The sequence below is a fragment of the Thermobia domestica genome, chromosome 18 (assembly GCF_964235325.1).
Source record: "Thermobia domestica chromosome 18, izTheDome1.hap1.1, whole genome shotgun sequence".
NCBI classification, from domain to species: Eukaryota; Metazoa; Arthropoda; class Insecta; order Zygentoma; family Lepismatidae; genus Thermobia; species Thermobia domestica.
The window spans coordinates 169,993,449-170,005,780 of NC_137471.1; positions in this window are offsets into that span (position 1 = coordinate 169,993,449).

A 12,332-nucleotide genomic window follows, 5' to 3' on the forward strand; every position below is an offset into this window, starting at 1 on the left:
GTGGCCCCAGTTCGTGTTTAGAATTCTGATTGGCCTCTTGTCCGTGACGTATTGTAGAGGAACTTCTGCCCATATCAACTAGCGTAATTGCATATGCAGTATTTCACTTCTTATCTTGAACGATACCTCACGGCACCCTTGAAGTTATAAAATAGAGATCTGCCCATATGTATCTTCATCCTATTAGGTAACTGAATAACTGCCATAAATGCTGGCCCATAATGCGATCTTCATATGTACACATGTAGTGTGTCTGTCGTTTATTTTTATTTAAGTCGTTGCTTCAGATTTGTATTATAGAATGGTTACATGCTGGACGTATGTGTGCACAAATAGGAGTGGGGAGAAATTATCCGAAATAACCTTTCACACGTAAGAAAATCACCAATCATAGGATAAGTATGGCTGAGACGTATGGCTTCACGATTTTATAGTATAGGCAGATCTTTTATTTTATAACATCCTTGGCGATACCTCCACGTGGCGTCCAGAGTTGGCATGGGTCAATGAAAACTTGACCCACGACCCACTGACCCACCACACCATGACCCACTCTGATCCACGACCCACCACACACGGTGACCCACTCTGACCCACCACCCACGGTGACCCACACTGACCCACCACCCACCATGAACCACTCTCATCCACTTTGACTTACTCTGACTCACCAACATCCATCGTCATCAATTCTGAACACGATCCACGGCCTCTTCTGAACTGACTAAAGAGTTTACACTTGTAATAAAACAAGACTGTGAAATTGTCACTAATCGGAGTTTGAATTTCTAGTCAATCGCTCAAGCACCACTCTGTTACAATGACGGTGGATCTGACCTTTACGATATAAAATGGTAAATTGTTTGTCAGTGAGGAAATTGAAACAGTTCGAGGTGGGGGGAAATTAATGTGTGCCTAAAATATACTTGTACTAAGAAAGTATTCTTGTAAGTGTTAATTTCTCAACGCATTCCACAAGAAACTTCTATTCGCAAGGAAAATATCCCTGTACAATATGGAAAAGGTTATGGTTTCTCATTTCACAGTATTTTTCTCACAAAAGACTTGGAAAATCAGTTGTTCATAGGGTATAAAGGTGCTCGGGTACCCTATGTGAGAGCATCTCCATAAAGTATGCTCATAATTGTAATTTCTGTAATCACTAAAACACCACCTTAAATTTAAGTTACAAATATGCATAATTGCAATTATTATGAATATTTATTCAAAGTAGTTTACCTAAAGCAAAGAAGAGACTTCTAAAAAATAGGTTGAATAACACAAATAAGCCATTAGTAATGCAAGTATACATTTTCCGTAACTCGTAATTTTCCACCTTAAAACAAATCTGAAATCGGATTTATTTCCTGTTGGTTCGGCGGTAAATCATCCGCAGTGGAATGATGTCCATCCTTCAGCCAAGAAATAACTAGCTCGTCTACTTTGAGCTTGTGTAGCGGTGGGCCATTAACATTGATGAGCAACAAGTTAGACAATGTTTGAGCACTTGGTCTATTTCTAATATCAGTCATCTGTAAATTCATAAAGGGAAATCCTAAGGCTACCATATTTTCACAGCACGAAATCGGGACATTTTTAAAAATGACATTGGTGAGCCCAGCACCGAAATTTTTTATATATTTTTATTTGCCTTCTCTCAATGCATTACTAAACAAGTAAACTGGATAAACCCTGGAAAATCCTGGATGGCCAGCAGCTGAGATCGAACCTGCTACCCCTTGAATACTATTACGTCAAGGCTTGAGCCACTACGTCCGTTCGGAAAGAAGGTTCAAAGCAACATGAAAAACATTTTTAATTTTCAACTATAAGATCACTACAGAAGAGAGTGAATAAGCATAACCGTCTCCGGAAAACAGAGAAAAAAAAAACAGTGCGGAATTTTTGGCGAATTTCTAAAGAATTTAATAAAAGAAACAAAGAGAAAATCATTGAAATTTTTAATAGAACTGCAAATTACGTTCGGCTTTCTTTCTCTGTGTTTGAAGTAACTAATTTAAAATAAAACTAGGATGTAATTTGAAATAGCAATTAATAATGGAAGATTTACTTACATAATGATGAAGTCAATTCAATAATCCTTTCTGAGAAGTTCGCACCATCAAGATGGGTACACACAAAACCAGAATACACAATCAGTTTACAGATATTTCTGCGCGCCATGGATTCTCTTTAACAGGTCTTTCTTCGTACATAACATTTTATAAAAGTCCACACACGTGTAATGGAAGTTTATTCTTGTGATTAAGACAGATCTTAAAGTTTCGACTGAGAGATTAGACTTCTCACTTGTCCAAATGTTATTCATGATGGAGAACATTCGTTCTGTCGGTGCGTTGGTTCCTAGCGAACATAGGGGAAACTCGACGAGCTTCATGAAATTTGAATAGGGTATTTCGTTACTTGTAAAGTGAGAGAAAATTTCCACCCAGCGCCCATCTGATGATGTGTTCCCTGACTTCCACTCGTCTAACTTCTCAAGTGTGACAATTTTTTTTATGGAAACAAATTAATCATATAGTGCACAATCATCAATCTTGTGTGAATGCAGAAGACTTCACAGTCTTTTCTAGTTCTTCCCACGTAAGAACAGATCTGAGGGTTACCTACTTGAAATTTTCCAAATTTTCTAAATGTTCAGTCCACTTGTTCAAATAATCTACTGCAGTTTGAAAAAATACATAGACGTATTGGCGAAATTTATGAACTTCGGAATGAAGTCCCTCCTTCTCTAACTTATCAAGTATTCTTCTTACTGACGAGGAGAGAAAACAATCTTCAGACTTAGAAAGGAGGTTTACTTTCAAATTTTGTATTGCTTCAATAACTTCAAAAACAGTGAGACACTGCCCTTCCACTCTTTCAATTGCGGCCTGAAAAGTAGATGCCTGGTTGTGAACAAAAAATAGCCATGCCTCGGACAAAGAGTTTTCGCAAAATAACTTCAAGATAAATGGACATTTATCTTGAGACTGAAAATACGACTTCAATGGCTCAAACATTTTCAGTAGTCTCTCCACAGCAGGAAGAAGTGCAAGCCATCTTGTTTTGCTGTATCCTAGGATATTTTGGTATTCCTGTTCGACAAATTGGATGAATTCCTTCAAGTTTTCTACACGCACAGTGTATAAATAGAAATAAAAATATATTTTGGAAACGATGCACTCAATATCAACTGGAAGCATGTCAGCAGCAGTTCGAATAGTGTTATGAATAATATGAGCTGAACATCCCACCCCGAGTATATTATGGCCCAAGTTCTCTTGCAGTTTCTTGTACACGTTGTTAACTCCTTTCCTATAGACGCCTCCAAAATTACAATTGGTGTTATCAGCGCAGAGAGCAACAGTTTTCTCATCGGCGTGGACATTTTTCAAACACTTCATTAAATATGTACTCACAATTTCAGCTGTTTCCCCAGGTAATGATTTCACTTCTAATAGTTTTATCTGTATATCTTTTTCACTGTCAAAATATCTTAGTAGCACAGGGAAGATTTTAATGTTTTTGTGGTTTGATGCATCGGTCATGACCAAGATGAAGTTTGGCTTTCGTATGTCTGATTCAAGTTCGGATGTAGCATATGGTGTTAACACGTTCAACACAATTGCCTCGGTTTTAATGCGAGCACAACTAAATTTTGGCTCAAACATACACTGGATTACTTTGCAAGTGCAGTCCATAGATTTCAAACTATTGTTATGTTGTACAGTGTGTTACGCGAACGTCCCTTGTGCGAACTTTTTTTCTATTTCCTTTTCTTGTTATTTTCATATTAATTTTGAATGTAAGTTTTGAAGACAAAATATATTTGTTTTTTTCAAGATATTAAATTGCTTCTTTCAAGGACAATTGTTCCCTAAAAGTTATTTGATAAACGTAGAAAATCGATTAATTATATATTACAGAAAATAACATTCAGTACTCTTATTTTTCTTACTTTGCCAGTTTTGTAAATTTATAATTAGCATAATGTGGGAAATTCAAGAATAAAATGGGAATTTCTACGTCACGAGATGGGATTTTATAACGTTTGAGGTTTGCATAACTGACTTGAACTCATAATCACAAACAATCTGTCACGAAGGACATACAATGGCGGTAATGGCGGTTATGTGCAATTATTGATAATGTGTGCGGAACCACGTATACCAAAAGTGCATTCGCGGACTCATTGTTAAGTCCCATACTTCGAGGTCATATTTACAAGGAATTTTCAAATGAAAACGTACGAAACGTCGTAGAAATCAAACGTCATATGTTGAAATAGGAATATGTCAGTTTGAAATAAAGTACTGCGACATCTAAAGAGAGAATGAGTGTCCGGCTTGGTTGTGCCCATACGTGACTGCCTCTCACATGATGCAGAAAAGAATCCGGCAATTATGTGTTCCTTCCAAGTCGAATTGACGTGCCAGTGCGTGCGAGGAAATCATGGCCTTCACAATGAAAAATCCGCCGATTGACGAGCAGCGAGGTATTATCCGATTTATGACTGGGGAAGGAGTTTAATCGGTTGATCTTCATCGCCGGATGGTGGATGTATACGGGAGAGACTGTGTGTCCAACAAGTCAGTGAGAAAGTAGAGTGATTCTACTCCACGATAACGCTTGTCCATACGTCTCGTAGGTCACATAAGGTGTACTGAACAAGTTGAAGTCGAAGCAGCTTGAGCATACGCCCTGCAGTTTGGACATGTCTCACTGCGACTTCCATTTGTTTGGTCCGCTAAAAAGACATATCAAAGGCAAGCGCTTGAACACGGACGACGAACTGAAGGACACTGGAGGACTGGCTGCTATCACAGCCACAGGAATTCTGGGAACAGGGAATCCTTCGGCTCGTAATACAGTGGGATAGTTGTGCTCAGGCGTCTGGTAATTACTTTTGAATAAAGACTTCCATTATACCCACAGTGTCATCTTTTACCTCCCATTTGAACACTCCTCGTATATCTGACTTAAATATAATAAAATGAATACATTCTTTTCACCGGGTCTAGTTAGAGAGAACGATGAGAAGCAAAACTTGGCTGCCATAATGGTTCCTTGTTCCATTTGTTGATAAGAACTGCTTCTTAACACTTATATAATGATCCAACATTTTTTTTAAATCACAAACTTTTTTAATTCGGTAAATTTGTGTTGTTCTATCACAAGCTTGCATATTATTAGGTAAATCCACAGTGCTAATAATACTATCAAGCAAGCAGGTGGTAGCAACGATCCTGCAGACCCCTGGAGGAGGAGTGAACCTCGAAACTGTTTTGCACAGGGTTTGGGTTTTATTCCGGTGATGGGAAAACTTATTTTAGGAAGGGGCCAAAAGAGAAAAACGGCTTTGGTGGTCCAATATTTAAAGAAAAACTACAATTATGCATTTTCTTAAAAAAAAAAACTTCTGACAATACTAATCTCTATGATTGGAAGACTACAAAGTTGAAGTGTTAAATGAAATTTCTACAGCATTTCTACAAGTTTCTCACAATATTGATTAAAGTGAGATTCACGGATTTTCAGAAGTAAAGTTAAATTCTGGAGATCAGGAGTCATGTTGCGAACCTGATAGAACGCTTCAGCTGGTGGCATCTGGCCCGTGGGCCGTGGTTTGCCCATCACTGTTCTAGTCTACAGATGGAGAAAACAAAAGCGGTTCAGTCACCACTGTGCCAAGTTGCTGTATAATTAATATCAACGCCAGACCTTAGCGATGCACTGGAAATTTTTGTTTATTTTTTGTAATTTGTTGTTATGTCTGCTCTCCTATTGATTGCGCTCTTGGATCATACAATCTTTTCATTCTTTAAGTGTAGTGAGCAGAACGACTCGCGAAGCCCGGGATGTATACCAATCAGAGAAAACTTTTGCTTTACATCTGATACATCGAAAGATTTCGAAATACGATTCGTTGAGCCGTCTTTTTATCGCACGCTTGAGAAAACGTCAAACACCAAAAGTTCACGAATAATATTGCCAAACTTTGTGACGTGTTGAATGATTTTTTTTTTTAGGAAAATACATCCTAAATAAGTCTAACGACACTGTATCCTCGTAAGATATTCTCCGTACAGAGAGGGAGACGACAGTGACAAAATTTCATGGATAGGAGTTGTCAACCGATCCCTCGCGTTCTATAGGGCGGAAAATCGGTATATTTAGATGAATTAGACAATGTAGGCAGTGTTGTATATTACGAGGAGTGCTCAATAATTCCTGATATAGAAGATCTTCCATTTTCACACATAGTCCTCTCCTACTATAATGCATGTCTTCCAACAGTGTTCTAGAGCATAAATACCAGTTTTTTTAATAACTTGACAGCTGTGCTGGAAGCCATTCTTCGACAGCCTGCATAACATGCTCGTCGTTGGCAAACTTTGTTCTTCGCGGGCACCCGGCTTCGGCAATAGCGGTGGAGGTAAGGCGATTTTTGTGAGTAGAAGCATCGTCTTGCAGCAGCAGGGCTTTCATGTGTAGCATCCCTCTAGGTTTTCCTTTGATTCTCTGCCTAACTTTTGGAATAATAGTCACTTGTAATTGTCTTTGGACCCTGGAGATACTCAATGAACAGTATGTCTTTACTACCTGCCTGCCTCCCAGAAAAAAATGTTGCCATAATCTTACCAGCTGATTACATTATCTTGAATTTCTTGAGGGGTGGGGATCATGGTGCCACCACTGCATGCTATGTTGATTGAACTCTGGACCGCAATGATGTACCCAGATTCCACACAGCCATAAGAATACACAGCCAAATCATTTTAATGCACTCTCTCCACTGTTCGGACTTTTGCGCACTCATGCTATGTGAAAGAAATTTTAAAGTTTACAAGAGAAGAAGAATCTTTGTCTTAGTAGAACGTCATATCAGTTTTCGTATTTCAAGGTAGCACTTTAAGATTCTGGTTGCAGATAGATTAACTGTGAAAAGAAAAGGAATATTTTAATTTTTCTAATGCTTTTCAGTACTACGTAAGGTGCTAGTCAAGGCAAGATTAACCTATCTGGGGGCCCGGAGCTAGAAAAAATATGTGGCCCCTGCTGACTTCACCTAATACATTTCTCTCAAAATACAGTAGGAAAGTTAATGAAATATGTTTGATATTTTTCGTCATATTTTATTTCATGATGATGATTGTATCTTCGTAATTCTTTTTAGAAAGCCAGTTGAGATTTAGATCAGATTGGAAGCCCATATCCACGTGGAGGCCCGGGGCTATAGACCCCCTAAGCCCCCCCTTAATCCGGCCCTGGTGTTAGTGCATGTGCTTTCGTGTGCATTGCTTAAGCTGCTATCCCGATACTGGCATGTTCTCTAGTTTAAAACTAGAGAGGTTGAAACACTTCGTATCCGATTCTCAGAAATATATCGTCTATTTAGATTCATCCTGAGAGTTACTGAAATTGAAGACTTTGGAGCAAAACTCAAGTCCAAAAATTAAAAGTGTAAAGGAGATAGCTTCTAAAGGGTTTCTCTTCATCCGATTTTCTTCAAACTTAGCACCTATATACTAGACCGAAAACAAACCGACACGTATTTTTTTGTTTCTTTCGGAAAAAAGGTTAAGGGGGCCAAGGGACCCATTTTGTAAAAAGGGTGCCCTTGATTAAAAAGGACACATTAAAGAAACGAAACTGTCGACGCAAGGATGACTTCAAAGAAGGAAATACAAGTTTTGTCGTTTTTGCGAGAAAAGGGTTGCGGGGGCAATGGGCCCCTTCTAAGTCACAAAGGACTCCGCACAATCCTAACGGAAATTGGATTTCGGTGGAATTGCTTAAAACCGTGATATGTTGTAGAAATTGTGTTTCTAAGAACAAGTCTCAGTAGGCAAACCGTTTGGCCACCGTCATCACTGACTGTTTGGCCACCACAGGACCACTGTTTTGAAAACATCCGAAGATAACGACATTCTAGATTTCGGTAAAATGACTGAAACCGTGATATGTTGTAGCTATTGTGATCCTGAGAAAAGTCTTAATGGGCGTAACCACCAATCACTGATCCTCTAGCCACTACGAGACCGCTTTTTTGAAAGCAGCCCAGCCGAAGATACTGATATTCTGGATTTCCGTCAAAATGACAGAAATTTTGATATGTTGTAGATATTGTTATCCTGAGAAAACGTCTGAATGGACAAAACCTCAAATCACTAATCGTTTGGTCACTACAAGGCTACTTTCTTACAAACAGCCGAGTACAATGATGTTCTGGATTTCGGTACGATTGAGTAAAACTAAGTTGTGTTGAAGATCTTCTCATCATGAGAAAAAGTCTTAATGGACACGACCATCGAATAATCGAGTTATGAGCGTTTGGCCACTACAGGTCCCGACTTTTTAAAACAGCCGGGTATAACAATATTTTTGATCTCGTTGTAAATGATCGAAACTGATTGTAGATGTAGTGATTCTTTGAAAAATTGTCTAGGCTTTCCAGGGTTTTCCTTTTTCCCTCTAGATCAACATCTGAGTGTTGTCTATGCTTTAATGATGTTGGCCGCTACTCTACCCATTCCTTTTCCGGGTTGTGGGATAGGACATTTCAGGGTTTCAAAGAATTATACCAAAATTCCAGAGTATCCTTACCTTCTGCTGTTTTAAAAGAATGTGGCCCGTAGTTGCCAAAGAGTCTCCGATTGGTGGTTGTGTCCATTGAGACTATTTTGCAGGATCACAATGTCTACAATATGACAGTTTCATATCAATTAAACCGAAATCCAGAATACCGTTACCTTCTGGTTTTTAAAAAAGAAAAAGAAAACAAGTGGTCCTGTAGCTGCCAAACGGTCAGCGATGGATGGTTGTGCAAATTGAAACTTTTTCTCATTGTCAGAATATCTACAACATGTGACGGTTTCAAGCAATTCCACCGAAATCCAGAATAACGTTACCTTCTGCTGTTCTAAAAAAATGCCCCGTAATGGCCAAACGGTCAATGATGGTGGTTGTGCTTATTAAGACTTTTCCTCAGGATCACAATTAGGGATGCGCACGATTCCAGACGTGTCTCGAATCTCTACTCGAATTCGACTCGAGATTCAAGTCGAGACACACTTTGTAAAATTCCAGACGAGTCGATACAAACGTATTTCTCGAATTTTCGAGTCGAGTCGAAACTGCTCGTAAAAATCTCGACTCGACTCGAATATCTTGAAAATCTTTCTATAATTTTGAATTCGAGTTGATCAGAAAGAACATTATGACCACCTACCTACTATCCATATAAACCCGTCCAGGCGATAGCAGAGTCACCCGCCGAGGAATGCCTGCAAGTCAGACACACGTACGGTGCATGTAGTATGAGTGAGAGTGCTGATCGTGTGTAGAATTGGGAAAGCGCCCGATCTATCTGAGTTTGACCGAGGTCAGATCTGTAATAAGGTTGTAATGACCCGAAGACTCGGGACGAGAATTTCGTAAACTGCAGGACTTGTCGAATGTTCGAGGAGTGTTGTGGTGAGTGTCATCAAAAAGTGGCGAAACCAAGAGGAAACAACGTCTAAAGGTCGAGGGGTTGGGCGCCCCCACCTCTTTACAGATGTAGAAGGTCGCAGGCTGAACAGACTAGGAAAACAGGACAGACAGCGAACTGTGGTGGAACGAACATAAAACTTTAATACGGGGCAAAGTACAAGTGTGTCTGAACACACAGTGCGTCGAATACTCCTAACGATGGGCCTCAATCGACGATCCATCCATGAGCGAATGTTATCGCCACGACATAGGCAGCTACGACTGAAATGAACACGTGACCATCGCCACTGGACCTTGGCGCAGTGGCAGAGTGTTGTATTGTCTGATGAATCCCAATACCTTTATTATGACAATGGAGGGTGGATACTGCGGGACGGAGAGAACCTAGCGTGGGCTTAATTATGCTCTACGGAACATTCACATTAGCATCCACGCTCTAGTGGAGCTTGAACAAGGCACCATGACGGCCGAGGAGTATCGCACACTGATTGCAGACTACGTACACCCCTTCATGACGACCATGTTTCCCAATGGTAGTGGCATTTTTGGACAAGATAATGCACCATGTCACAATGGTAGGAGTGTGATGAAATGGTTCGAGAAACACAAGGGCGAGTTCCAAGTGATGTGCTTGCAGGCTCGTTGCCAGCCCCAAAATTTAGGGGGCGCTGGTAGAAGTTAGGGGGGCCGACCCAATCATATTATACTTTATCACCATATTATAGTTCATTTGCAAGCCTACCGTGAAAATTTTATGGGGGCCAGCCAAAGTTTAGAGGGGCGCAACCCCCTAACCCCGGTGGATACGGACCTTTGTGCTAGGCCTCCCAACTAGCCGGATCTGCACCCAATCAAACACATCTGGTAGGTAATTTAACGTGACGTCAGAGCGCATTGCTCCCTCCCTAGAATTAACGGGAATTAGGTGACCTGTGTGTGCGCATATGGTGTCAACTCTCTCCAGCGACCTACAAGGATCATTGGGTCCATGCCAAGACGCGTCGCCGTTGTTATCCGTGCCAAAGGTGGACATACTGACGATTAGCTAGGTAGTCATAATGTTCTGGCTAATGTTTACGTATATTTTAACTAGTATATTTTGTCTGGAGTCGAAATTGGAGGCGTCTCCTCTCGAGTTCGGGGTCGAGTCGAGACAGAAACAGTCGAGACAGAAACAGTCAAGACAGAATCATTTTCGAGTCGAGACAATATTTTCTCGAGACGAGTCGAGACAGACTTAAATCTCCACCCGACTCGACTCGTGCGCATCCCTAATCACGATATCTACAACATATCACAGTTTCAGTAATTTTCATCGAAATCCAAAATATCACTATCTTCGGGTGCTTTCGAAAAAGTGGCCTCGTAGTGGTCAAACTATCAGTGATTGGTGGTAGTGCCCATTAAGACCTTTTCTCGGAATCACCATAGCTACAACATATCACGGTTTCAGTCATTTTTACCGAAATCCAAAACGTCGTTCCCCAAATAGCAAAAATGACTTGCAACAAACTTGCAGCAGATTTGCAATTCAAGTCTGGCATACTTGCAGCAGACTTGTGATGCAAGTCTGCAAGTTTAATGCAAACTTCCTAGTTGACGCTCTTTGAACATGCAACACGCCTGCAGTGCAAATGTATAGTAAGTTTGCAAAGCAAGTTTCTACTTGCACTGCCAGTGCACAGCAAGTTGGTAGCAAGCTAGTCCAGGTTTGACGCAAGTCTCAGGAAGTATATCACGTGCACTGCAAGTGCACAACAAGTTAGCAGCAAGTTTGTGTAGGTTAAAAGCAAGTCTCTGCAAGGATACGACTTGCACTGCAAGTCCCTAACAAGTCTACAGCAAGTTTGTAGTAAGTCTTCTGCAAGTATATACTTACATTTCAAGGCTACAGCAGGTTTTCTTCAAGTGAGTGTAGTAAGTCTTCTGCAGGTATATACTTGTATTGCAAGTCTACTGCAAGTGTGTGGAACTTAGCATAGCAAGGACTTTACTTCCTCTGCAAGTCTTCTGCTAGTAATAGCACATTGAAGGATGCATTAGCGAGTACAGCTTGCACGTTCATTGCAGAAGAAAAGTGCATTATTTTGCTATAATACAAATATACCACTTGGCGAGACCAAGTGATGTACTTGTAAAAGAAATAGTAAAACATGCATTTTTCTTCGACAATGGAAAGTCTAGGCCGCGAGCTCATCTCGCCACTGCCTGCTAACTTACACATGACTTATGAAAGTGAAACGCTTGCAGAAGGTACTGCATGCAAACTTACACTCATACAAAAATCCAATTGATATCAAAGAAAATGACAATATGACCTAAAATTCTGCAACAGCAAAATGTGACAAAATAATCTAAAAATTCTTTTGCTGTAACCGTGAAAAATCAAGTTATTGTTTGTATCTGCATTGTGATTCGTTAAAACAGTTTCAACATGTGTGTAAGCTTCAAGATTATAGCAGTTATAATCCAACCACATGGAATTCTTTGACAAAACTATAACTAAACGCTAGTGCGTAAACCTTGATCTTCTGATAATGGATGCATCAATAAGACTCTAGAATACCCCCCTTTTTTTTATACCTTTGATATCAATTGAAAAAGCTCACCCTAGACTTACGTTACAGCAAGAAATACTTTTTTAACTTAACAGCGCACGTCGGAGGGTGAAAACTGAAATGCTTTCCGGTGATTTTAGCTCTTTTCATGTCTATTTAAAAATATTTCGACTTTTATAGGCTCGTGTTCATATTCTAAAGGAAATTAAATATAAACATAAAAGAAATTAATATTTCAATATTATAAGGAAAGCATTCTAAATAATATAAATGAAC